Below are 27,700 nucleotides of genomic sequence, written 5' to 3'. Positions count from 1 at the left end.
TTTGAAAATCCTACCGAGTGGAGAGCAAACCTCCCACTCGGAGGCTTAGCTGCAGCCCAGTGCTCGCCTAAGTTTTGAAAATCCTACCGAGTGGAGAGCAGACCTCCCACTCGGGGGCTTAGCTGCAGCCCAGTGCTCGCCTAAGTTTTGAAAATCCTACCGAGTGGAGAGCAAACCTCCCACTCGGGGGCTTAGCTGCAGCCCAGTGCTCGCCTAAGTTTTGAAAATCCTACCGAGTGGAGAGCAGACCTCCCACTCGGGGGCTTAGCTGTAGCCCAGTGCCTGCCTAAGTGAATTGGGGAACAAGTCGATTGCAATAAGCACCTCGCTTTAACCTGCAAAAGATACCTCAAACCAAATGCAAGCATATTTAAACGTCGAATCCAAGTTCGGACAACACCTAACGAAACCGAAAGTGCTCAGGTACTAAGCCTGTTAAGGTTTGTCGGTTACAAAAATCACTCGGCATACCAAGGCAAATTTAAAGAATCAAGCTCAGAAGTTTTTTTTACCCCTCCTGTGGAGGGCTGGAAGGTGCAACAAACTCGTCCAGGTCGATTCCATCAGCAATCCGAGTGGCAGCGGCGATGAAGGTCTCCATGAAAGACCGTAAATCGTGCTTCTTGGTGTTAGCCACCCTAAGGGCCGCCAGCTTGTCCTCTCGTGCATCCTTGCAATGAACTCGGGCCAGAGATAGAGCAACGTCAGCGCCACACCTGGCAGAAGACTTCTTCCACTCCTGCACTCGACTTGGGACTGTGTTCAGTCGAGTCATCAGAGACTCGAGGTCATTCTCGAGCGTCTCTCTGGACCAGAGCATGGTGTCAATGCGGGAAGTGGCGACCTTCAGCCTTGCGAGATAATCAACGACGGCAGCAACATGAGATTCGAGTCGGAGCACATTCATGGCAACTTCATCCTTCACAGGAGAATTGATGGGATCCAGGTTTACTTCCAGTCGACCAGTCTCCTCTTCAAAGTTCTGGCAAAATTCTGCAAGCACAACCACCGAGTCAGGACAACAGTCGAATGGAAATATCACAGTTAAAATACATGTTTGGTGCAAAAGATTACCTTCGAGCATGAGGAATAGCTTCTTGGCGAGTCTGCCCAGATAAGCCTCCAGATCGTTCTTCTTTCCCACCAACTCACTGGCCTTGTCACTCAGGGCAATCTTATCACTTTTCAGTTGACTGACCTCTTTGTTGGCAGCATCAAGAGCAGCTTTCAGATTGGTGTTTTCTTCTTCAAGCTTGGTAACCGAAGCCAACTTCTCATCTGCGAGCTTGGTTTTCTCTAAAGCTGCTTTCTGCATTTCAGCCAACTCAAGGTCTTTCTTCTTCAGGGCATCCTTCACTTTGCCTGCAAAGTTACAGCAAGGTCAGACTTTGAAACAAATGAGGGGCAAAGGCAGTCGTCGAAAGCCTCACCAAACATACCTTTAGCTTCCTCCTTCGCCTTCATTAAATTCTCCTGGGCCAGCTTCAGATCAAGTTCGAGCTGGATGTGTTTGTTCTATAAACTCAGTATAACGAGCCGCAAGGTCGCAGGATTTCTACGAAGAACCAATCGACAGATGTCAAAGACAATTCACTTCCGAGTGACTAAGGAAAAATCATACGTTTCTAAGACTACGGCCAAATACAAACATTCGATCACAGTCTCGGGGACTACACCCAGTGGGTGCACTCAGCGTGCCCCCACTAATTCTATCAAGTTAAAGTCGACCAGTCGACCAACACAAAAAAAGGGAGATGTTCTTCAGACTGTAGTCCACTGCCAACAGTCGACCACAGTCTCGGGGACTACACCCAGTGGGTGCACTCAGCGTGCCCCCACCGGTTCATGAATCCACTCGACCTAGTCGAATAAAGGAAAAATTTAAGACATAAAGACTATGGTCGACTGCCAGCAGTCCACCATAGCCTTGGGGACTACACCCAGTGGGTGCACTCAGCGTGCCCCCACTAACCCGGAATATCAATCGACACACCCAATGGGTGTAAGACAAACACTAGGAATTTCAGAAAGAAGAATTTTCAGATATCATATCCAAATAGAACAGGCGGTGACCGACTGACCTGAACATTACTCTGAAGAGCTGAACTGGCGTCATAGGCTGCCTGGCTGGCTTCTCGGATAGCCTTCACTTGCTCTATCATGACTCCCGCCTGGCGTATTACTTCTTTCGCAGCACTGGCTTGGTCCTACGGGACTAGTGGGTCGAGAAAAGTGAAGGCTGTGCAGCACTCGACAACGAGGGGCGAGCACTCGTCAACGGCACCACAAAAGATACGGTGGGCCGAGTGACGTGCTCTCCCTCCGTGACAAGTGTCTCGGGTGTTGGCACGTCTTGAGTCGCCTTGCCAGCAGACGTTTTTGTGTTCCTCCTCTGCCTCAGTGGTTCCTCATCGTCGTCGTCAGGAAGGTCAATAACGACGTTGGATGGAGCTACAGAAAAGAATCAAAATCAGAGACAACGAGCCGATCGACTGAAGATGGAGCTATGAAGATCATACCAGGTTTAGAAGTGGCAGCGTCTTCCATCTCATGATCTCCAGCCCTGGCCGAAGTATCAGAAGTAGCGGCGCTGCAATTCCAGAAGTCAGTCGGTTGAATCATGAGTCGACCAAGAATAAATTCATGCGGAACAAGAAGACTCAAGTAGCACCGTTACCCTGAGATAGTGGGAATCACCATCTTCATCTTCGGCAAGACCTTCGCCGGCTTCGACGGCAACACTCGAGATTGCTTCGGAGCTTTCTCAGTCGGTGCCGGAGAAGTGGTCCGAGGGCGCTTGGTCGATTGCGCGACAGTCGCGACCCCCTTACCGCGCTCGGTTGCAGGATCATGAACGAGCTTCGAGCGTCTCTCCGAGCGAGGAGGCGCAACTTCCTCCTCCTCTTCCTCCTCTTCCTCCTCACCAGAGTCATCGCCCTCATCATCATCGACAGCATCCGAATCCCACTCCTCCTGGCTTTCGCCCCCACTTCCTTCCTCCTCCTCAGTCGGTGTCTGTGCTCCGTTGGGCATCGAGTATAATTCAGTGGTGGCCTGACAAACAACAAAACAAAGATCAATCGACCAATTTGCAGCAAAAGCAGAATGAGTAAAGCAAGATTACAATTGAGGATAAAGTGGGCATACCGTGTCCGGAGTATAGGTATGGTCGAGTGGTGGAATCCTCCTGGCCCCTCGAGGGTTGTCCTTATTCCCTGTGATCGCGGTCATCCACCTCTCCAGTGTGGCGTCGTCGACTGCTTCTGGATGGATCCGAGTTTCATCCTCAGTTCCACAGTACAGCCACATCGGGTGGCCTCGGTACTGAAGTGGTTGGATGTGCCGCCTAAGGAAGACCTCCAGAAGGTCCATACCCGTCACTCCTTCCCGAACTAGCTGGACTACACGCTCCATCAACATTTTTACTTGGGATTTCTCCTCAGGGAGCACCTTCAGAGAAGAGGGCTTGTTCACTCAGTCCATGGAAAACGGAGGGACACCAGTCGACTGCCCCGGCGTCGACTCGTCTTGGCAGTAGAACCAAGTCGACTGCCATCCTCTGACCGACTCAGGAAGGGTCATGGCCGGAAAAGTACTCTTGCTCCTCATCTGAATCCCAAGACCCCCGCACATCTGAATAACCTTAGTCCTATCGTCATCCGGACTCGCCTTTTTCACTGTCTGTGAGCGACAAGTGAATATGTGCTTAAAGAGACCCCAGTGTGGTCGACAACCCAGGAAGTTCTCGCACATGGACACGAAGGCAGCGAGGTAGGCAATGGAATTTGGATTGAAATGGTGGAGTTGTGACCCAAAGAAATTCAAGAACCCGCGGAAGAAAACACTCGGAGGCAGAGAGAACCCACGGTCTACGTGAGTAGCTAGAAGAACGCACTCACCCTCCAGCGGCTGCGGTTGCCACTCGGTCCCCGGTAGCCTCGCTGCCCCGTGAGGGATCAGGCCCTCGTTGGCCAGGCCATTGAGATCCGTTTCGGTGATGGTCGAGCGGATCCAATCCCCTTGGACCCAACCTTGCGGCAGGCAGGACCTCGACGAGGATCCGCCCTGACTGGACGCTCTCCCTTTCGCCTTCCCCGTTGCTGTCGCCTTCTTCGCGCGCTCCAAGGCCGCCGTCTTCTCCTTCACCATTGTCGCCGGTGAAGCGCACGAGGAGTGGATGGGCGGGGGCAAGAGCAGGCACTGTGGGCGGAGATGGAGAGAGCAGAAGGAGAAATGGGGAGGTACTGTTCAAAAACCCTCACCCGACGCATTTTATAAGGACGCTTCCGAGTGGCTGACGAGTGGGCCCGGGCAAACCTATCACATCCCGAAACAGTCGCGCACGCGTGATACATGGCGAAAAAGGCGGCGCGGAAATCGAGGCGTCTACGCCTTATCCCATCCGAGCGCCGCGGTCCGCCCCGCTTCGCGCGCTTCCCAAAATTCGGATCCCACGAAATCCGCTAACAGCATATCAATCTGTCAGACGATAGATTTCCCGCGATCCGTCGCTCGGAAGTTTACTAAGTTCAAAAGTTCACTCGACGGAAGAAAGGAATGGATCAAGGCGACTGAAAGAAAAGTTGCTGCCATCAACAAAAATATTATTGGTCCAAGATGAGACATGTTCAGAACACAAAAACAGGTTGGAAATATTATCAACTCCTTCCTCACTCAAACCTCGATCCATTCGGGGGCTAATGATGAAGTCATGTACCTAGGGTAGGGTCACAGACCTGTCTTAAGTACCCTTCCCAAGGACATCCTCAGAAGAAGCTGCTTTCCAGTCGACCAAGAGAGACTTCACTCGACGGACGCGAAGGACTCGACCATGAAGAATCACTCGACCACCAGGAGATCAAGAGCCACTCTGCATCCAACGGTTTGTAATTAAGTAGTCTTTATGGCCATGATGACACTTTATGTAAGGCGTTACCAGTAACGCCAGGCCTGAATGTACTTTAAACCCTGCATAACTGAGGGCCGGAGGGGTCTGGCGGACACTATATAAGCCACCCCCTCCTCAGTATAAAGGGTTCGCATCCCTGTAATCTATACATACATAATCCAGTCGACCGCCTCCGGGCTCCGAGACGTAGGGCTGTTACTTCCTCTGAGAAGGGCCTGAACTCGTACATCCCTTGTCTGCACAACTGCTCCATAGCTAGGATCTTGCCTCTCCATACCTACCCCCCATTCTACTGTCAGACTTAGAACCACGACAAAGATGACATGACTTCTTCCATTCAAATAAATGAATAGGGTTTTGAAAAGATTTGAATTCCATTTGGAACTACTTCAAATTCAAAAACTTTAACCAACTCAATGATTTTCATGAGAGAAGATAAAATGAATTCTTCAAAACATATGAAATATGAGTTGGGAGTTTAAAAGAAATCTAATTTAAAGTCCCTTTGAAAATTATTTTCAATTTGGGATTATTTGGGTTTTATTCAAATTATTTTTCTCCCAAAATAGAATATATGGAAAATAGGGTAAAATGATTCCCTACAATAGAAAATTGGAGAGAAATTAATTTGAAATCATTTTGGTATTTTAGAAATGATTTTTATTGGATTTTATTGCATCAGTAGCACTCTTTGCGTTATTTGAATTTTTCTGGATTTTATTTGACGTTAGAATAATGTTCGTGTCGTAGAAAATCTTTTTCTGAAAATTCAGGTATATTATATGCCTAGGTTCTATTTCTATTTTATTTCGTTTTTGTTTGTTTTCGTTGTGATTTTAAAAAAATCTCTCCTCCGCCGCCAACTGGGCCGGCCCAGCTCCTAGGCCAGGCCACGGCCTAGCCCACACCGCTCGCCTCCCCGTCCCCGAGCGGGACTCCGCTCGGGAGTCCGTCGCCGCCTCCGTGTCGCCGCCGGCCTCCTCTTGCCCCTCCTCCACGCCACGCCCACTCGCCTATAAAGACCGGAGCCCCAGGCCCCGTCTTTCCTCTCCCCTCGCCTCGCATCTCGCCGCCGCACTCGCCAACCGCCACAGCCGCCGCCGAGATCCGCCGCCGCCTCTCCTTGCCGCCTAGCGCCACCGCCGCCTCGCGCCACTTGCCGCCGCACAGCCGCCGCACCCCACTGTAGCCAGCACCGCCGCCCCGCGCCACCAACATCCGTCACCGGAGCCCCGCGCCCCTTGCAGAGCTCGCCGATCCTCCGCTGCCGCCGGAAACCGCCACCACCAGTTTTCGACGGAACCCCCCTAGAATCGGTAATAAAACCACCCCCGACCCGGTTAAATGTTTAGCTCGGTTTTCTTAAAAAAAATCCTAGATATGGTTTTTTGGGTTTTATTATACAACAAACATCTGCTATTTAGATTAGATAAACGAACGTTCGCTTTTTAGTCTTTTCTTTTTCGTTATTTTCGGCCAGGGACCCGTTTGTGATTAGTTTATTTACAGAATAGTCCCTGTTCTTCAAACGATCACTACTTTTTGCTCGTTAGTCGGAATTAGACGAAACCAACGCCTACTTCTTCATTATGATTCCCTCTATCCAGTAAAAGAACTTAAACATGTTTTTGAAAGTTTTAAAATTTGAATTCAAACAGATTTGTATTTGAACTTCGTTTTATCGTAACTTGAGTTTTATAACTCCGTTTGAGTTGATTCTTTTTCCAAATTGAAGCCCTTGACATGAATTTTCTGATACGGCCAAATCCACACAATTTTGGTACTTTTAGAAATTGTTTACTTTTGCAAGAGTTATTTGCTTGGTTTCGATGTTTTCTGAATCGTTTTCTTCGTTCTTTCCGATCTTTTGAGTGATTGCTTATGTGTGATTACTATTGCTTGCTCACGATAGATTGACCGGAGTGTGACGAGTAGAACTATCAGGAGTTATGAGTGCGAATCATCTTCATCAACAGTACGAGGTAAGTTCACACTTTGATCATATCCCTTTCATACCCAGTTTTTATGCATTAGTTTCACCCTCAAACATTGCATGGTTAGGAATTGATAACATGTGGGTATTGGGAAGTAGTTGATGAGGTAGGAACCTATTGTCCTGCATTCAAACCTTGGGAGTTACTTCTACGTTATGCTTATACTGCTATGCTATGCTCGTAGACGTGGTTTGGTTTGAGTGATTCATGACAGATGTGAGAGTTATTATTAAGGGTTAACTTAAGGTGGCTACTTTAATACACATCTGGGTGGAATGGTAGGGGCACCCTGGAGTACCCAGTGGTTTGCCTGGGCACCTGGAGAACCCAGTGCTTGCCCAAGGGGATCCCGGAGGACCCGTGTGATCACCCTATGGAATGCCACCCAGGCTCAAAGGGATCATAAGATTATTCATGCTGGAAACTTACGTGTGCAGCCACAAGCCAATATGGGCTCTCGCATAGTTGAGTAAGTTGCGTGAAGCTCTTGAAGAGGTAGACTAGCAGATGTGGTGGGTTGTAGGTCGTACTGTCTACCCAGAGTAGAGAGTTAATGCTTCAGAAAGACTGTGTCTTGGTCATTCGTTTCTCAAACATCATGAAGTGCGAGAAATTCAACGGAGGAGATCGAGTCTTGTGGGGAAAGTGCGCAAACCTCTGTAGAGTGTATAAACTAATCATGGTTAGCCGTGTCCCCGATTATGGACATCTTGAGTATCTGGTTCTTGGATTATCATGTTTGGGATTGAGTTGGAGGAACCTTCTCAATGTTTTCAACAAACTTTGTAGTTAAATAAAATATATTCCATTGTTGTAGGGAAAAACTAGCTTTATGCAAAAATAAACTAGAGCTTTCCACCAGCCAAATTTGCATGTAGTGATAGCTATGGTTCATCATTTATCCTATGGCCTGAATTTGCGAGTACATTCAATGTACTGACCTACATGGCTGCAACGTCTCATGTTGCAGGATTTCTTACGACGAGTAAGTGATACGTTAGGGTTATGATTTCTACACTCAACCTTGCCTTTGGTGTTGATGGGAATCCACAACTTTGTTGTTTCTTCCGCTATTTGGATTGAGGTAATAGTATTTACGTTACTTTATACATGTGATTTACCTCTGTTATAAATCCTCGAGTACTGTGCGTGTCAGCATACCGATCCAGGGATGACACTTAAGCACAGAGACTTGACCGTCTGAGGTCGGGTCGCTACAGGTGCCTTGGCACCCTAGATGGCTGGTGTTGTTTGAAGCTCAATCATTGTGGTGTAAAGCTCCGGGCTAGCATCAGGGTCCCCAATTAAGTTGTGGAGATCGCCCCGAGCAATTTGACGGGTATCGGTGACCGCCCCCAAGGGTTGCCAAAGTGTACGGGTTCGGTGACCGCCCCCAAGGGTTGCCATTTGTACGGATTCGGTGACCGCCCTCAACGGTCCCTTAGTGGAATCACGACATCTTGCATTGTGCGAGGGCGTGAGGAGATTACGGTGGCCCTAGTGGCTTCTTGGGGAGCATTGTGCCTCCACACCGCTCCGAACGGAGATTAGCATCCGCAAGGGTGTGAACTTCGGGATACATCATCGTCTCCGCGTGCCTCGGTTATCTCTTACCCGAGCCCTTTACTTATGCACTTTACTTTGTGATAGCCATATTGTTCTTTGTCATATATCTTGCTATCACATAGTTGATTTTCTTGCTTAGCATAAGTGGTTGGTGCACATAGGTGAGCCTAGTTGTTGTAGGTTTTGTGCTTGACAAATTAACCGCTAGGTTTATTCCCCATTTGTTCAAGCCTAAACCGTAATTATTTTAAAGCGCCTATTCACCCCCCTCTAGGCGACATCCTTGATCTTTCAATTGGCATCAGAGCCTCGTTTCTTTTTGTTAGGCTTAACCGCCTAGAGAGTAAATATGTCGACTAGGGGATTAAGATTCTCTGACACTCTTAGTTTTGTTGGCACAAATTTTGATGTTTGGGTAGTTCGCATGCTTAATCTCTTTAGGGCCATGGACCCAAATTTAGAGCGAATTGTAGATATGGGTTTATCTCCTCCAAAGGATCCCCAAAGATTATCTTTAGAGGATGAGAAAAACTCTTATCTCAATGCTCAAGCTTCTAATGTGCTTTTTGATGCTTTGAGCAATGTAGTTATACTTCAACTCATGCCATTTCGGGATGCTCATGAGTTGTGGACAAAGCTTCAAGATAAATATGGCGTGTCCAAGTTTTGTGGTGATTGTTCTCCCTCCACCTCCGGTCGTGTTGCCTTCTCAACCTCTTCTACTTCACCTACATGTGGATTGCCACAAGGTAATACTATGGTGAGTAGTGTTGGTCATTGCAATGATGATAGTGTGCTTATCTTTGGTGACTCTTCATCACTATCTTATTGCAATGCTCCATCTTTGGACTTTAACACTTCGTGAACCTTACATGTTTCTCATGCTTGTGTTGATAGTCCATGCATATCATGTAGAAATTGCTTGACTAAATCTCATGATGATATGCTTGCTATATCTTGTTGCCATGATAAAAATGCATGTATTTCCTCGAGTTGTTGTGCTAACAATCTAGAGGAAACCCAACACCCCATGGAACAAGATGTGGTCTTGAACGGTGCTTCAAGGGATCATACATCATCATCTATTGCTTTTTGCCTTATGGCTAAGGCTTCAAAGGTATCTCCTACTTTGAACCCCAATATGTCTATTGATGATTATGTTAATGGTAATGATGATTAGGATAATGATGAAGAGAATGATAATGTTGCTTCCTTAATAATTAAGGGAGAAATGGTTTTTAAATCTCTCCATAAGAATAAAATTGCTCGATCCAACTTCATGGAAATCATGTCCATTGCCATTGAGGGCAAGAAATATATTGAGGAGTTGGAATCTCATCTCGAGGAGCATGAGGTCACCATTGAGAAAATGAAAGGTCATGAGCGTGATTACGCTAATGAGATTGCGGACCTCTCTCAAGCTCTTGAACTTGAACAAACCACCAAGGAATCTCTTGCGGAGACTTTTGCTCTAGAATTATCTAGAGTGAAGGAATCTCATGATAGAGCTCTTGAGGTCGCCAATGTTTTTGAAACTAAAAATGCTAAGCTTGAAGTTTCTCATGTTGGACTCCTTGAGGATTTTGAGCACCTCAAAAATGGCTCAAGGGTCATCAAGGGTGAGCTCATCAAACTCACTGAGTCTCATGCCCAACTTGAAGCTTCTTATTTAGAAGAGCTTGCCAAGTTGTCCTCTCCTATTGTTGTAAATGATGATGCTTGTGCTACTAACTCTATTACTTGTGAAGCATTCATTTTGAAGGATAATGTTGAGCTACGGGCTCAACTTGAGGTGCTATCTAGCAATTACGGGAAATTGGAAGAAAGTCATGAAAAGCTCTCAAAGCTCTCATGATGATCTTCTAGTATCCCATACTGTGCTAAAGATAGCTCATGAGGCCATGATTGCTAATGTAACTTCTAGTGAGCCTCATGTGGATACTAGCACTACTTCTAGTCAAAATACTATATTGCCATGTGCTAGTCCTTGTAATTCATCTACTCACAATGTTGGTAAATCTTGTGATGAATTGCTCTCCTTGCCTTGTTTCTCTAACGATGAAGCTTATACTTCCTCTAGTACTTGTATTGAGACTAACCATGTAGAGGAATCAAAGAGCTCAAGGCCCAAGTCACTTATTTGAAGAAAGACTTGGAAAAGAGTCATGAAGGGAAATCCACACTCAACAATATCTTGAGTGTGCAAAAATCCCCCAATGACAAAGGTGGAATTGGATTCAACTCCAATAAGAAGAAGAAGTCCAAGATGAACAAAAAGAAGGGCCAAGAACAAGTCAAGAATTCAGCCAAGATTGTTTGCTTCAAGTGCAAAGTAGAAGGGCATCATGTTAGATCTTGCCCATTGAAGAAGAAGCCCATTAGTGACAAGCAACAAGGGAAGCGGCCACAAGTTCACTCTCATGCTCAACCTCAAGTTGAAGAAAGGCCTCTTCCCAATAAAACTCAAGCTAATGGTTCTCAAGTTGAGAAATCAAGTGAGAAGAAAGAGAAGAGTAGACGTTGCTACCTATGTCGTGAGAAAGGTCACCTCGCTTCTTCATGCACTAGTGGTAACTTATCCAACCCAATTATTATTGATGATATCTATTCTCTTGGGAAGGATAAGGTTGGCAGTGTGTTTGCCAAAGTTGTTGGTACTCAAAGTGGTGTCAAGAAAAGAACCATTTGGGTAGCCAAGCCTATTGTGACTAATCTCTTAGGACCCAACTTGGTTGGGGACCAACTAGCTCAAACTTGATCAATAGGTTTTGTTGGAGGGCATTGGAGACTTGGCTACATTATGAAGAATTAAGGGGACTTCATCATTCTTAATGTCTCAAGCCAAGTTATTGGGTTATCAAGTTTCTATACTATATCCAATGTGCCTCCTTCTGGTAACTTGTACTTAAATTGTTTACATTCAAACTTACTTGCCCCTTTGCATGTTTTGGTTTTGTTCATTGCATGTGTTTGCATATGTTGTGCCTCCAATTTCTTATCTTGAGTAATCAAGTATGTGTGTGTTGGTTTGCACATCATGTACATGTGTGTCGTACGTCGAGCCTTTATGCATCTTGTTTGTATCTTAGTTGGCTCTTGTGAGAGATTAATGGAACATCCCATTTTGGGGGAGTGATGTGCTTTGTGCACTTCACAATCCTATAAATGTGTGTACATGAGGAATACCAACTAGTATTGATATTACAAGATTATCTAGTCGCTATGTGGTATATCTACTCATGAGAAATTTGATTTCTAAATTGTCCATTAATTATCTCTTGTTGGATCTTTATTTTGCCTCTCGTTTATCTTTAATCGGTATCACGTTATGGGGGAGTAATATGCTATGTGTATATTAATAGCCTAGAAAATGTGTACTTGAGGTATTGTCACTTAGAGTTGATATTGTAAATTATCTTGTTCCTAGGTGGCATGTTGACTCTACAAGTTGCAATTTGCTTGTGGGTGGTGTGAAGATGATGTTGGATATCCTTGCTATCTACCAACGGGAATTATTTCCAAATACTTCTTGTCTTTTGACAATTGGTACTCACTTATGTGTGGTAGAATTTATTGATCATCTTTACATTGACTTTTGCTTTTATTTACCTTTTCTCTTTCCAAGGATTGTATCAACTCCCTTTGTCTTCCATACCACTTGTGGATCTTGTTAATTTCTTTAACTTTTCTAGTATTTTCTAGATATAGTGAAAGTGGTGATCCCACCTTGTGCATTTTGTATTCAAATGCAAATTCTCTATAATGCACTAGTCTTGGGGGAGCTATCCTATTTTCTATAAAACACTCATCTTGCGATCCTTATCAACTGTGTGTTGGTGGAAGGCAAGCCATTTTCTTTTTGGTACTTTGTGCCATCATGAAACTTTGTAGAGAGCTTGGTTTGTTTGGAAGTTTGATATCTTTTATTTAGTGTGTATCAATGAATATCTCATTCCTCGATGTATCTGTTATGGATATCCTCCAAGTGTTGATTTATTCATTTGGTATCTTTTCTTCACTTGTTTTTTTCTTTGTCATTTGGTATCGGTTCTTGAAAGTCTTGAGCACGCGTATTAACTTCATGTAGTTTCTTTGGCATGCTTTCTTTATTTGACCCAATATATAGGGAAACTCCACCAAGTCTCAAATTGGATGAGATGTGCATGAAATTCATTTTCATATCTATATGCACATATTTATGTGGAGTTTGTCCTATGTATTGTTGGTTCTCTAACTCTTTGGTCCCAATGAGGTTGGTACCATTTTGTTTGTGTTGTTGTTCTAGGAACAATTGGAGATACATTGGATGCTCGACTCACAGACAAGGAAGGTGGTGTCACCATGAGCTTATTGGAGTCAAGCTAGGATGCTCAATGAACTACTATCTACTACCTTCAATTGGTTTCTTCTACATCCTTCCAATGATATCTCAGTAACAAGTATCTTTTCATGCATTATTTTCTTGCATCCAACCTTGTGTAGGTTGCATCTTGGCATGCTATTCATTCCATCTTGTGATACTTGTTTCCTTTCTCAAAGCATCTCAACGATAATCTCATGTTGCTAGTTGTGATGTCTTTGATGGTTGTGTGGTAGGAATTCGTTTATATACCATAAGACCATATCTAGCCATGTGCTATGCTTCCAAGCAAATATCTTATTGGTATAAGTATGACTTCATTTTGGATATCTTGTTCCTTCGTGTTGTAACTATTTCGGGTGTACATCCTTCTTTTGTAGATATATATCATCATGATTTCGTCTACCTAGAATCTTATACAGTTGAGAGAAGTTACATATCTAGATGATATCCTTTCTTTCACATCCACCTTGTCTTTCTTATGTTATTTCTTTGGTGGCTCTGTGAAAGCTTTTGCCTTGAGTGTGTGTCTTATATCGTTGCATCTTGATGCACTCTTGTGCGGTGAATATTATTTTCCTCATGCTTATCTTTACGAGGCTTTTGCTATCTTAATTGGTATCCCTCGTCTTGATGAGGCCTTCATCTTCTATCTTTACCATGGGTTATCGCAAGCTTTGTTGTTATCATTTTAGTGATCTTGTGAACCCATTTGCTAGTTGGGTGTGTGTGGAGAGGACATGTCATGCACCGTGTATCTCATTTTTACAAGACTATGTTGATGCTTAATGCTCATACTTATTTTAGTCTTCTCAAGTGCTTTGCCATGACTCACACACATCATTTTGGTTGAGCCTATTCTTAGTTGCCTCTTTTACAAGATTGCTCAACCATTTGTTTGTTGCAAGTGCTAGGCTTTGTTTCCTATATGCTCACTTGCACTTGTTATCAGTTTCTATTGATTTTGGGGGAGCTGCGATCCTATTTTGTGCACTTCGTATTCAAATACAAAAATTCTTATGCGTGCACAAATCATGGGGAGCTTCTCTAGTTTCTTTAGAACACTCCTTTGCTCATATCATAATATCCTTTATTCATGTGGCTCGTAGGATCTTTGGTCTAGTTGGTTCAATTGATATCCCTTGATTGCTTGCTTCAATTGGTATCTTTTGATTGCTTGATTGCTTGTGTCTCTCTTTGTTATGTCCTTGTGGCATATCATTCTTTAGCAATCTTTGTGCCTCAATATAGTTTGTGTTCCTCCAAGTATTTAACTTTGGATATGTGTATGGCATTCCACTATCTTGTTGAAAAATACACAATTTATGGAGGAACACTTTTTATATTGGCCTTCTAAGCTTTTCGCCCATTTTGGCAATCGATGCCAATGGGGGAGAAGTTTTAGAGAGTTTTATGGAGAAGGTTTTCAGAGTCTTCTCCTTGCTTTGGTTTTCTTCCTAAGCATTTACATCTCATTCTCCTGCATCATTGGTTGTTGCATTGCAAGGTGATGCATAATTCCTTATATAAACTCTCTTGAAAATGATTGTCATCAATTACCAAAATGGGGGAGATTGAAAGGACATGCGGTGCCCCCATGTGTGGTTTTGGTAATTGATGACATTCTCTATGGACTAATGGTTGCATTGAGTTATATTTGAAGGATTTGTCCATAGGCATTTCTTGAAGTACATGTGTTGGTTTCAAGGAGTTTATGAGTTGACCAAGGTGGTATTAAGGAATTATCCAAAGATTGGTCATAGAGTTGGAAAGAGTCAAGGTTGATCAAGACTAAGTATAGAGAGTGATTCAAGTTAATCATCACACAAAGCATAGAAGATACACCGAGTGGGGTCAAGTGATCTCATGGTATGGTAAGCATTGTCCGTTGTGCTTTGTGTACTAACCCATGGTCTATGTGTGAGTTCTATGTGGGGTTAGGTACGTGTTCATGGGCTTGCGTCAAGAGGATGATATCACTCAACCAATGGAGAGGATGACATCAAGTGGTGATCGTCATCAAGATTGCCGTGCGCAAGTTCAAATGGAGCATCACGAAGAGATCAAGTGCTTGATGCTTCTCGTCCATTGTGGTGTCAATGGACTTGTGAAGACGTGACGAAGAGTGGCTCACCCATAGTGGAGTATGGGGGAGCAATCATCTAGTCTTCATCAACCCAATGCAACCAAGAAAGGTGGTCCAACTTGAGGGAGTCAAGATCGTCATCATCTAGCTCAAGTGGAGTTCGTGCAAGGATAAGGTTTGTCATTGATAGGTTTAATATTTTACCGGTCTCATGGTGATAGTTTGGAGACCGGGTTATAGGATCGATAGCCGTACTATCAAGGGGGGCTCTCAAGTGAGTAGCGTGATCGTATTGTTTGTCGAGAGCTCAAACCATTGCATCCTTGCATCATATTTCTTGATTCTTATTTGTGTTTTCTTTTGAGGTTTTAGATCTTGTGTTTATCTTCGTGACAAGCTCTAGTACATCGAAAACGGATTTCATATGCTTCTTCTATCGCGTTTTCGATGTTCGAGGTTTTACCGGTATTTTTCGAGGAAGGGTTCTCACCATTTTCTCCTGGGCCTTTTCTATTTTCCTTCTTTTTGTTATTTCTATCAAGATTGTGTTAGCCCTTGTCACTAGCTTTCCAACAAACTTGGTTTCGTTGAATTCGGAGTTCGTTTGCAGAAGTTGTGACAGTTTTGGTGTTCTGAAAAGGCTGCAGCGGTACTACCGCGGACAGGAGCGGATGTAATTTTTTACTACTGCTCCAGAGCGGTACTACTACGGCTACTACAACGGTAGTACCGCTCCTGACCAAAAACTCATCACAAGTCCAGCGGTGGTAGGCACAGATGTATTTTTTAGTACCGCTCGCAATCAGTAGTACCGCTACCCTTTAAGGTAGTATCGCTACCCCTTGCGGTAGTACCGTGAGGTCGAGCGGTAGTACCTCTGTGTGCGGGCTGTGAGCATAACGGTTGGATTTTTCCCCACCTATAAAAGGGGATCTTCTTCCCTAATGAACCTTATCTCTTTAGCTCGTGTTCTTCCCCCATTGTTGACCTTCTTCGAACTTTCTAACTCTCAATCCCTCCAATGATTCTCACTAGTTCTTGAGGGAAAAGAGAGAGGAGATCTAGATCCACGTTTCCACCAATCACTTTCTCCTCTAAGTGAGGGGAACTCCTTGGATCTAGATCTTGGAGTTCTTCGTGTTCTTCTTTCTTTCTTCCTCTCATTTTCCTCCCTAGCATTAGTTGCTTTGGTGGGATTTGGGAGGGAAGGACTTGGGCACTCCGTGTGCCCTTGCCATTGCATTTGGTGCATCGGTTTGAGTTCTCCACGGTGATACGTGGAAGTGAAGTTTGAGAAGCTTATTACTCTTGGGTGTTTGGGCACCCTAGAGCTTGTTCCTCTTGGGTGCCTTGGCGCCGTAGATGGTTGGTGTTGTTTGAAGCTCAATCATTATGGTGTAAAGCTCCGGGCTAGTGTCGGGGTCTCCAATTAAGTTTTGGAGATCACCCCGAGCAATTTGACGGGTACCGGTGACCGCCCCCAAGGGTTGCCAAAGTGTACGGTTCGGTGACCGCCCCCAAGGGTTGCCATTTGTACGGGTTCGGTGGCCACCCTCAACGGTCCCTTATTGGAATCACAACAACTTGCATTGTGCAAGGGTGTGAGGAGATTATGGTGGCTTTAGTGGCTTCTTGGGGAGCATTGTGCCTCCACACCGCTCCAAACGGATATTATCATACGCAAGGGTGTGAAACTTCGGGATACATCATCGTCTCTGCATGCCTCGGTTATCTCTTACCCGAGCCCTTTACTTATGCACTTTACTTTATGATAGCCATATTGTTCTTTGTCATATATCTTGCTATCACATAGTTGCTTTTCTTGCTTAGCATAAGTGGTTGGTGCACATACGTGAGCCTAGTTGTTGTAGGTTTTGTGCTTGACAAATTAACCGCTAGGTTTATTCCGCATTTGTTCAAGCCTAAACTGTAATTATTTTAAAGCGTCTATTCAGCCCCCCTCTAGGCGACATCCTTGATCTTTCACCCAATTTCAAATTTGGGGTCTCAATTGATTGTGATGCATTAAAAAATAGTGAGCATAGATAGATTGCAGCCCGTGGAATTCTTTCTGGAAAAAACCTATATGCCACCTTCCAAATCCTATCTTTGCGCCCCCACCTTCACCTTCGACTGCGCTCCGGCGCCATGGGATGGAGGAGAGAGGATCTATGTTCCTCATTCTTTGGTGCATAGAAAGTTTGTTAGTTAAGTTTTTGTGTCACAATAACATCGTTGCAATGGTGATGGTGGGGTCATCTCTAATACAAGTTCCCCAACTCCAACTCAGTCTCAGTGGTGCTTGCTACAATGTTACGGAGGAGCTTGGGAGTTTTTTCCCCTCGGTCTTCATGGACTACATGTTGGTTCTTCTTACTTTTCATGATGTGGCTTCGTGGGCATCATCTGCGACATGGTTGTCTTCTTCATCAGTCTCTTCTTTTGATTCTCTGCGAGCAAGCTCACATTTTGGTCTAGAGATGCTATCATGGTTGACTTCCTAGATTAGAGCAATCCCCATCCCTATATGTGAATGACAATCTATTGTACTATCGCGACAATGGAGGTTGGTCCTCTGCATGTGTTTGCACATGCTTCGATGGTTGAATTCTCAATGTTGTTCATCACCGGCGAAAGTTATGGTGGCACGAGGACGACAGGTTTGGTCATGACTTCGACGATCATTATGAGGCCTAGGATCATATGCATCTATTAGTTCATTCCCCATTTATATTGGATTCTTTATTTGCCTAATATAAGCCAACTTTAATTTTAAAAGGCTTAGATGTTTAGATGGGTGGTTGTGCTCCTAACCTACCATAATTCAAATCATAAATTTAACAACATGTCAGGACCCCGATCCTAATTCACACTGATCTAGCATGTGCCACATCATATCACTTTGCGGCCTCACGCATGATATTTCCATGGTTGCAGCCTTACCTTGGCCAGGACCATTTGCATCTTTTGTCTCACATATATTATTGTGTTGCTAGCATCCATATGACAGAGAACTCGGGCCGACATGACTAGTCGTAAACCCAAGGTGGGCACAAACTTATAGGGACAGGCATACATGACCCAACAATGCACGTGTCCGTCAGCAACAAGTGTAATTGGGCTGTAGCAGGCTATCAGGACTTCGGTAAAGACCGCGTGATATTTCCCCGAAGGGACGGACACAGTAGCAAAGAAGGACACATGCCGGTCAATCCATGTGTTCTGAAGCAGTAGCAAGCTATCATGGCTCAGTGGAAGCACTAGGAGGCATTTCCCCATAAGAGAAGCTACCAAGAATAAACAACTAGGTGTCGAATCCCACACATACCAAGAATTTTAATAACACACACACAATATGCTCTATATGTGTAAATACCACATGGCATCACAACAAAACTCTATGACTCAAAGTATTTATTTTAAAGGCTCTAAAGAGCCATACATATCATAATATTACAAACATGGGTCTCATGACCCAACATTCAAGTCATACAAGCAACAAGCACATGCGGAAGCTTATCATGTCTGAGTACACACAGCTGAACGGAAAATAGGCTAGAAAGTCTGACTATCTACAAGACCCTCCATAGGAACTAGACCTATGTCTGGGATTTCCAAGCTAATCGGTCAACATTGAACTCATCGCAGGAATCTAAAGTGAGACTGAAGTCTCCTATGCAAAAACATAAATTAAGCAAACATGAGTACAAATGTACTCACCAAGACTTACGTTAGAACTAACTACATATGCATTAGTATAAACAAAGGGGTTGTGGAGTTTAACTACAGCAAGCCAGCATTGACTCAGTGGCTATCATGTACTATGAGTACCAGTAATTTTTTTGAGGTGGGAAAGCGCAGACGAGTCCACATATTCACCATATCAACACACCACTATGGATCCGCTCCTGTCTCCCTACGAGAAGGCCATTCATAGCACTCATGCTTATCTTGCGCATTTTAGTGTATCCACTTTCACTTATCTATGAACCATATAAGCTTTCCAAGTAGTCCATATCCGAGGACACGACTATTCGATTAGATCATTTATAACCCTGTAGGGGTGTACTTCTTCACACACGCTCTCACCACTTACCACCATGTACACACCATGTATCTCAGCAACCTTCAAGCAAAAGTCTGGCGAGGATGTCGGCCACAACCTGACTAACCACACAAGACTCTAGTCCAGGCTTATCGCCTATTTGAGTTCCATCCGCAAGAGTTCCATCTGAGGTTTTCACTACGGCCCCAAACGATGTGTGCAGGGTTCTCAATCCCACCAAACGGGTGCCTCGGTACACCATGCCATGGTGTATCTACCGCATCATATCCAACCCCTAGGGTTAGCGCTATGCACGACCTCCAACTCATATCCTACAAACACCAGAAACTAGTTGCAACTCCTAGACAGAGATTGATGTCTGCTAGAACTACGTCGGTATTTCCCCAAAGAGGAAGGGATGATGAAGTATAGCGACGGTAGGTATTTCCCTCAGTGATGAGACCAAGGTTATTGAACCATTAGGAGAACCTCCTCACACCACGTAAATAGCACCTGCACACAAATAACAAATACTCGCAACCCGATGTGTTAAAGGGGTTGTCAATCCCTTCCGGGTACGGCGCCTCAAGATAGGCAAAAGTGTGTGGTAAAAAGTGGTAGATAGGATAAATAGATCGTGGAACAAAAAAATTGCAGCAAGGTATTTTTGTATTTTTGGTTTAATAGATCTGAAAATAAATGCAAAGGAAAATAGATCACAAAGGCAAATATGATGAAAAGAGACCCGGGGGCCGTAGGTTTCACTAGTGGCTTCTCTCAAGAAAAATAGCAAACGGTGGGAAAAACAATTACTGTTGGGCAATTGATAGAACTTCAAATAATCATGATGATATCCAGGCAATGATCATTATATAGGCATCACGTCCAAGATTAGTAGACCGACTTCTGCCTGCATCTACTACTATTACTCCACACATCAACCGCTATCCAGCATGCATCTAGTGTATTAAGTTCATGAGAAAATGGAGTAATGCAATAAGAACGATGACATGATGTAGACGAGATCTGTTTATATATTACGGCAGATATAGATCTCATCTTGTTATCCTTAGTAGCAATGATGCATATGTGTCGGTTCCCCTTCTGTCACTGGGATCAAGCACCGTAAGATCGAACCCACTACAAAGCACCTCTTCCCATTGCAAGATAAATAGATCAAGTTGGCCAAACAAAACCCAAATATCGGAGAAGAAATATGAGGCTATAAGCAGTCATGCATATAAGAGATCAAAGAAGACTCAAATAACTTTCATGGATAAAAACATAGATCTAATCATAAACTCAAAGTTCATTGGATCCCAACAAACACACTGCCAAAAGACTTACATCATATGGATCTCCAAGAGACCATTGTATTGATAATCAAGAGAGAGAGAGAGAGAGAGAGAGAGAGAGAGAGAGAGGAAGCCATCTCGCTACTAACTACGGACCCGTAGGTCTACAAAGAACTACTCACTCATCATAGGAGAGGCACCAATGGAAGTGGTGAATGCCTCCATGACGGTGTCTAGATTGGATGTGGTGGTTCTAGACTCTACGGCGGCTGGATCAATATTTCGTCGACTTCCCTAGGGTTTCTGGAATATTTGGGTATTTATAGAGCAAAGAGGCGGTTCGGGGGGCACCTGAGGTGGGCACAACCCCCAGGGCGCGCCTGGGCCTCCTGGCACGCCCTGGTGGGTGCTACTCACCTCGAGCAGCCCCTTAGGTGCTTCCTTGGCCCATTGGCTTTCTTCTGGCCCAAAAAAATCATCCAGGAGTTGCGTTGCATTTGGAGTCCATTTGATATTGATTTCCTGCAATGTAAAAAAACATGCAGAAAACAACAACTGGCACTGGGCACTATGTCAATAGGTTAGTACCAAAAAATGATATAAAATGACTATACAATGATTTTAAAACATCCAAGAATGATAATAGAACATCATGGAACAGTCAAAAATTATAGATATGTGTGAGACGTATCAGCATCCCCAAGCTTAATTCCTGCTCGTCCTCAAGTAGGTAAATGATAAAAACAGAATTTTGATGTGGAATGCTGCCTAACATGTTCATCACATTCTTTTCTTTATAGCATGGACATATGGACTTTTATATGATTCAAAGCAATAGTCTAGTTTTGACATGAAGACTTTAATACTCAATCATACCAACAAGCAACCATGTCTTTGAAAATATCAACACTAAACCAAGTTATCCCTAACCCACCATGCTCAATCATTGATCCATTCATGAAACACACTCGAATATTAGCTACACCCAATGCTCCAATATGATCATAGTGCCCCTTAGTTGGTGCTTTATAAGAGAAGATGGAGACTCAAAATCAAAATAAAAATTGCATAAGTAAATAAAGGCCCTTCGCAGAGGGAAGTAGAGATTTGTAGAGGTGCCAAAGCTCAAAGCTTAAACTGAGAGGTAAGATTATTTTTGAGAGGCATACTTTTCCTACCAACGAAAACGACTTGGAGCAGCCCAACACTTTCCATGCTAGATACATCATAGGCGGTTCCCAAACAGAAAATAAAGTTTATTCCCTTTTCCACCATAACTTTCACGTTCCATGGCTAGCCGTATCCACGGGTGCCCCCAATACCAAAACTTTCCATGGAATTTATTATTTGAGAACATAAAGTAAATTCATTTTTCATTTCGGGACTGGGCATCCCTAGTACCTTTTCCGTACTCTCGTGCAATGGCAAGTGAATAAACACTCACTGTGAGAATAACACATCTAGCATGGAAAATATTGGCAACCCTTTACCGCCTCACGGGTAGTAGAACACACAAAAGAGAAATTTATTTTGAACATTAGAGATGGCACATGCAAATTTGCTTAGAATGACATGGAAATACCGCATATAGGTAGGTATAGTGGACTCATAAGGCAAAATTGGTTGAAAGGGTTTTGCATGCACAAGTAGTGATCATACTTAGTGCAAAATTAAGGCTAGCAAAAAGATTGAGAAGCGACCAACCAAAAAGCAAAAAATATCGTACCCAATCATTAAGCATAAGTAACACCGAATAATGCACCATAAGTAGGATATAACTTTCATTGCATAATTATTGACTGTCGTGCTTGCATAGGGAATCACAAACCTTAACATCAATATCTTACTAAAGCACAATTACTCATCAACATGACTCACATATCACATCGTCATATCTCAAAACCGTTACTAAGAATCAAGTTTATTTTGTCCAATGATCTTCATGGAAGTTTTTATCATATCCTCCTTGGATATCTATCACTTTGGGACTATTTTCATATGTTGGTTTTGATAAGCTCAAACAAATGTAAGTGAAGATCATGAGCATAAAATTTTTCTTTCTCTCAAAATAATCCAAGTGAAGCAAGAGAGAATTTCTTAAAAATTTACTAACTCCCAAATAAATCTAAGTGAAGCATGAGAGCATTTCTTCAAAATTAACAAAGCACACCGTGCGCAAAAAGATATAAGTGAAGTACTAGAGCAAGTCCATGGCTCTAAAAATCCAAGTGAAGCATAGGAGCAAGCATAGCATAATTTTTGGTTTTCTAAAAACGGTGTGTCCAGAAAGGATTCAACACTTAAAACACAAAGCAAAACAATCAAAGACTCATATCATACAAGACGCTCCAAGCAAAACTCATATCATGTGACAAATAAAAAAATACAGTTTCAAGTAAAATACCAATGGTTGTTAGAAGAAAGCGAGGATGCCACTCAGGGGCATACCCAAGCTTAGTTGCTTGCTACTTCTTTTAATATTATCTTGGGGTGCCTCGGGCATCCCCAAGCTTAGCCTTTTGCTTATCCTTATTCCTTCATCCATCGTAAGATAACCCAAAACTTGAAAACTTCAATCACACAAAACTCAAACAAAACCTTCGTGAGATCCCTTAGTATAAGAAACCAAACCACTACTATAATTACTGTAGCAAACCTATTCTTATTTTTTTGCGTCATATCTACTGTATTCCAACTTTTCTATCGCAAAAACTCATCAAAGAAAATCATAGAATCATCAAAACAAGAACACAACGCAAAGAAAACAGAATCTGTCAAAAACAGAACAGTCTGTAGCAATATGAAAATTTCGAATACTTCTGTAACTCAAAAACTTATGAAATAAATTTTTGGATGCGAGGAATTTTTCCATTAATCCTCTGCAAAAATAATCAACTTAAAAGCACTCTTCTGTAAAAAAATGACAATGAATCTTGTGAGCGCAAATGTTTCTGTTTTTCAGCAAGATCAAATAGACTTTCACCCAAGTCTTCCCAAAGGCATTGCTTGGCACAAACACTAACTAAAAAACAAAAAACACAATTAAACAGTAGCATAATTGTGCTAACACAGAAGAACAAAAAGCAAAAAGCAAAAATAAATTTTATTCGTTGGGTTGCCTCACAACAAGCGCTATCGTTTTACGCCCCTAGCTAGGCATCGATAATTTTGATGATGCTCACATGAAAGACAAGAATTGAAGCACAAAGAGAGCATCATAAAATATATGACAAACACATTTAAGTCTAACATACTTCCCATGCATAGGAATTTTATAAGCAAACAAATTATCAAGACAAGAAACATCTAAGATATGCAAAGAAGAGGAAAGAAACATTAGCAATCTCAACATGAAGAGAGGTAATTTATTAACTTGAAAATCTCTATAACCATATTTTCCTCTCTCATAATAATTACATGTAGGATCATAAGAAAATTCAACAATATAGTTGTCACATAACATAGTCTCAACACGATCCGCATGCATGCGAAGTTGACACTCTTCCAAAATAGTGGGATTAACATTAACTAAAGTCATGACCTGTCCAAACCCACTTTTATTAAAAATTTCATAAGATTGAACATACTCCAAAGTAGTGGGATCTAAAGTTGACACTCTTCCAAACCCACTTTCAATATTATTGCAAACACTATTATCAATCTCATATTTACCTATAGCGACCAGACCTCAAACAGTCCAGTCTCTATGCATCAGTGTCATCCCTGGATCGGTAATGCTGATATGCACAGTACTTGATGATTTATAACAGAGTTTCAATCACACACTTATTACATCGAATGTCTCAAAAGGGAACTTATTGCAATAATATGGCTTAAGGCCATCTAAAATAAGATAACAGCAGAAGGCTTGGAAGATAAGTGAGTCCATCAACTCCAACGGCATAGCTGAGTGAATGACAACGACCTATGGCACCTTACTCGTCGTCTGAAAAGTCTGCAACATGATATGTTGTAGCCCGAAATGGGTCAGCACATGGAGTATGCTGGCAATGTAACACAAAGAGTAACGAACAGAATAAATGCTATCACTACATGCATATATGGCTAGTGGAAAGCTCTATGGTTACTATCTTGCATAAAGCCAATTTTTCCCTACAACAAAGGAATAAATTTTATTTAACTATCATGGTGGTTGTTAAACATTGAGAAGGTTCCTCCAACTCAATCCCAATTAAACATCATCAATTAAACCCAACAAATTATTTTAGAGTGATGAGATCAACATGATAATCCAAGAACCAGATACTCAAGATGTCCATAACCGGGGACACGGCTAATCATGATTAGTTTGTACACTCTGCAGAGGTTTGCACACTTTTCGCCACAAGACTCGATCTCCTTTGTTAGATTTGTCGCACTACATGGTGTTTGAGAAACGGATGACTGAGACACAGTCTTTCAGAAACAATAACACTTTACTCTAGATGGACAGTTACACCTACTTTCCCCTACATCTGCTAGCCCACCACTGAAAGAGCTCATGCAACCTACTCAACTATGCTAGAACCCATAATAGCTTGTGGCTGCACACGGAAGTTTCTAGCATGAACAATCTTATGATCACTTTGAGCCTGGGTGGCGAACCATAGGATGATCACACGGGTACTCCGGGATATCCTAAGACAACACTGGATTCTCAAGGTGCCCTGACAACCACTGGGTACTCCAGGGTGCCTCAACCAATCCACCCAGATGTGTATTTAAGTAGCCACCTTAAGTTAACCATTAATTAACAATACTCACATCTGTCATGGATACACTCACCCAATCCACGTCTACGAGCATAGCATAGCATAGCAATCCTCAGCATAACGTAGAAGAAACTCCCAAAGGTTTCATAATAAAAGGGCAATAGGTTCTACCTCATCATCTACTTCCCAAACCCACATGTTATTCAGATCCTAACCATGCAATGTTTGAGGATAGGAACTAATGCATAAAAACTGGGTAATAAAGGGATATGATCAAAGTGTTACTTGCCTTGGTGATGATCTGCAAAACCTAGAGACTCGTAGTAGCACGCTTCGCACTCCGGGAATTCTATCGCAAACAAACAATAACATACATAAGCACTCAACTATAAACACGGGTAAAACCCAATTAAGAAGATCTAACCAGAAAGTTCAACTGAAGAACTCCGGTTTGCAAAAAGAATCAAATCAAATGGAGCAACGAAACTCAAACTACGAAAGAAACAAGAATCATTTACTATTCTAGACTAAAGTCAAATTTTACAGTACCAAAACCATGTTCAAGTTGGTTAAACAGAAAAAGGGCTTTGAGATGAAGATCTAGGCGCTTGTTTCATCTAATTCGGATAAACGAGCGAAAAGATAAACTAGATCGAAGATCAGGGCAGAAATCTCGATCGAAAAAAATCGCAGAAAAACCCTGGAAAATAAAATGAGACGAACAGGCTAACGAACGAACGTTCGCTGTCTGCGACTAACTGACAAACCACATTCGTTAAAATGATAGTACGGATGAACGTCCGCTAACTAACTAAACTGGAAAAAAACGAACCGATCTAATTAAAAAAAACTAGATCTAGGGTTTCTAAAAAAACCGAACGGTTTTTTGAAAAAAACCGAAACGGAGGCGGCGGCATATACCTCCGGCGAGGCCTCGGCAGCGTCGGCGGGGCTCCGGGTGGCGGCGGTGGGAGGCGCGTGCGACGGCGCCTTGCGGCGGCGGGTGCGGCGGCGGGGTGCGGTGGGGCTTCGGGGAGGGGGCGCTATTTAAGGGCGAGGAGGAGGGGCGGCTTGGAGGAGGGGGCATGGTGGCGGCGGTGTCCGAGCCATGTGCGGCCGGGAGTCCGGCTCGGGGCGGGGACGAGCGGCGCTGGGCCGGCTGGGCTTTGGCCCAGTCGGTCCGAAGGGATTTCTTTTAAATAATTCCGCCGAACAGAAAACAATCCTAGAAAATATATAAAAAATCCTAAAAATGCCAAAACAAATGTTCATTGTCTAAATGAAATATTTAGAACAAAGTGAACATTTTTCTGGCCTGAAAATGCAATTTTGGAAAACATGCATTTTTCTATTTCAAGTAAAATAACAATAAAATCGAAATAAAATACTTATTTGATTTTAACATTTTTCCTCCGATATTTCTTTTATTTTGGAGAAGTCATTTTATCCCCTCTCTTTTTATTTGATATTGGAAATATTTGGAGAGAAAATGATTAAAACCAAACTGATCCTCTTTTCAATATTTGAGAAAATTCAAATATGAAAATAAACGAAATCCCCAACTCTCTCCGTGGGTCCTTGAGTTGCTTAGAACTTCTAGGATCAACCAAAATGCAATGAAGTATGATATGTAATGATGACCTATGTATAACATTCCAAATTGGAAATTTGGGATGTTACATTACCACGGGGGTTAAATAAATTTTCAAGATCATAAGAAGAAGCACCCCAATCATGATTGTTCAATAAGTAGTGGACATAGCAAAATTAGCATACCCAAGCTTGGGGTTTTGCATATTATTAGCACAATTGTCATTAATCGAATTTATAGCAAAATAATTGCAATCATGCTTTTCATTCAAAGAGCTATCATGAATCACTTCATAAGTTTCTTCATCGCAATGTTTAGATTCACGAATCTCAAGCAAAACTTCATAAAGATAATCTACTGTACTCAAATCACTAGCAATTTGTTCATGATAATTGGAGCTCTTTAAAATATTAGCAAGTGGATGAGGATCCATATCAAGAGATATTTAGCAAGCAAAGATGCAAGAAAATAGAAGACACATGGCAGACAAACAAAGACGAGATCTGATGAGAAAACGGCAAACGAAAAAGAGGGCGAATAAAACAGAAAATTTTGGTGAAGTGGGGGAGAGGAAAACGAGAGGCAAATGGCAAATAATGTAAATTGCGAGGAGATGAAATTTGTGATTAGGAACCTGGTTGATGTTGAAGATCCTCCCCGGCAACAGCGCCAGAAATGGCACGTTGACGGGAGACTATCTTGAGGTGATCCTCCCCGGCAACGGCGCCAGAAATTCCTTTGATGTCTGCTAGAGCTACGTCGGTATTTCCCCAAAGAGGATGGGATGATGAAGTATAGCGATGGTAGGTATTTACCTCAGTGATGAGACCAAGGTTATCAAACCAGTAGAAGAACCTCCTCACACCACGTAAACAACTTCTGCACACAAAAAACAAATACTTGTAACCCGATGTGTTAAAGGGGTTGTCAATCCCTTCCGGGTACGGCGCCTCAAGATAGGCAAAAACGTGAGGTAAAAAGTGGTAGATATGATAAATAGATCACGGAATGAATAAATTGCAGCAAGGTGTTTTGTATTTTTGGTTTAATAGATCTAAAAATAAATGCAAAGGAAAATAGACCGCAAAGGCAAATATGATGAAAAGAGACCCAGGGGCCGAAGGTTTCACTAATGGCTTCTC

Source organism: Triticum dicoccoides, chromosome 5B, assembly GCF_002162155.2.
Source record: "Triticum dicoccoides isolate Atlit2015 ecotype Zavitan chromosome 5B, WEW_v2.0, whole genome shotgun sequence".
Taxonomy (NCBI): Eukaryota; Viridiplantae; Streptophyta; class Magnoliopsida; order Poales; family Poaceae; genus Triticum; species Triticum dicoccoides.
The sequence above is the reverse complement of the archived record's forward strand: the minus strand, read 5'-3'. Positions refer to the sequence as shown.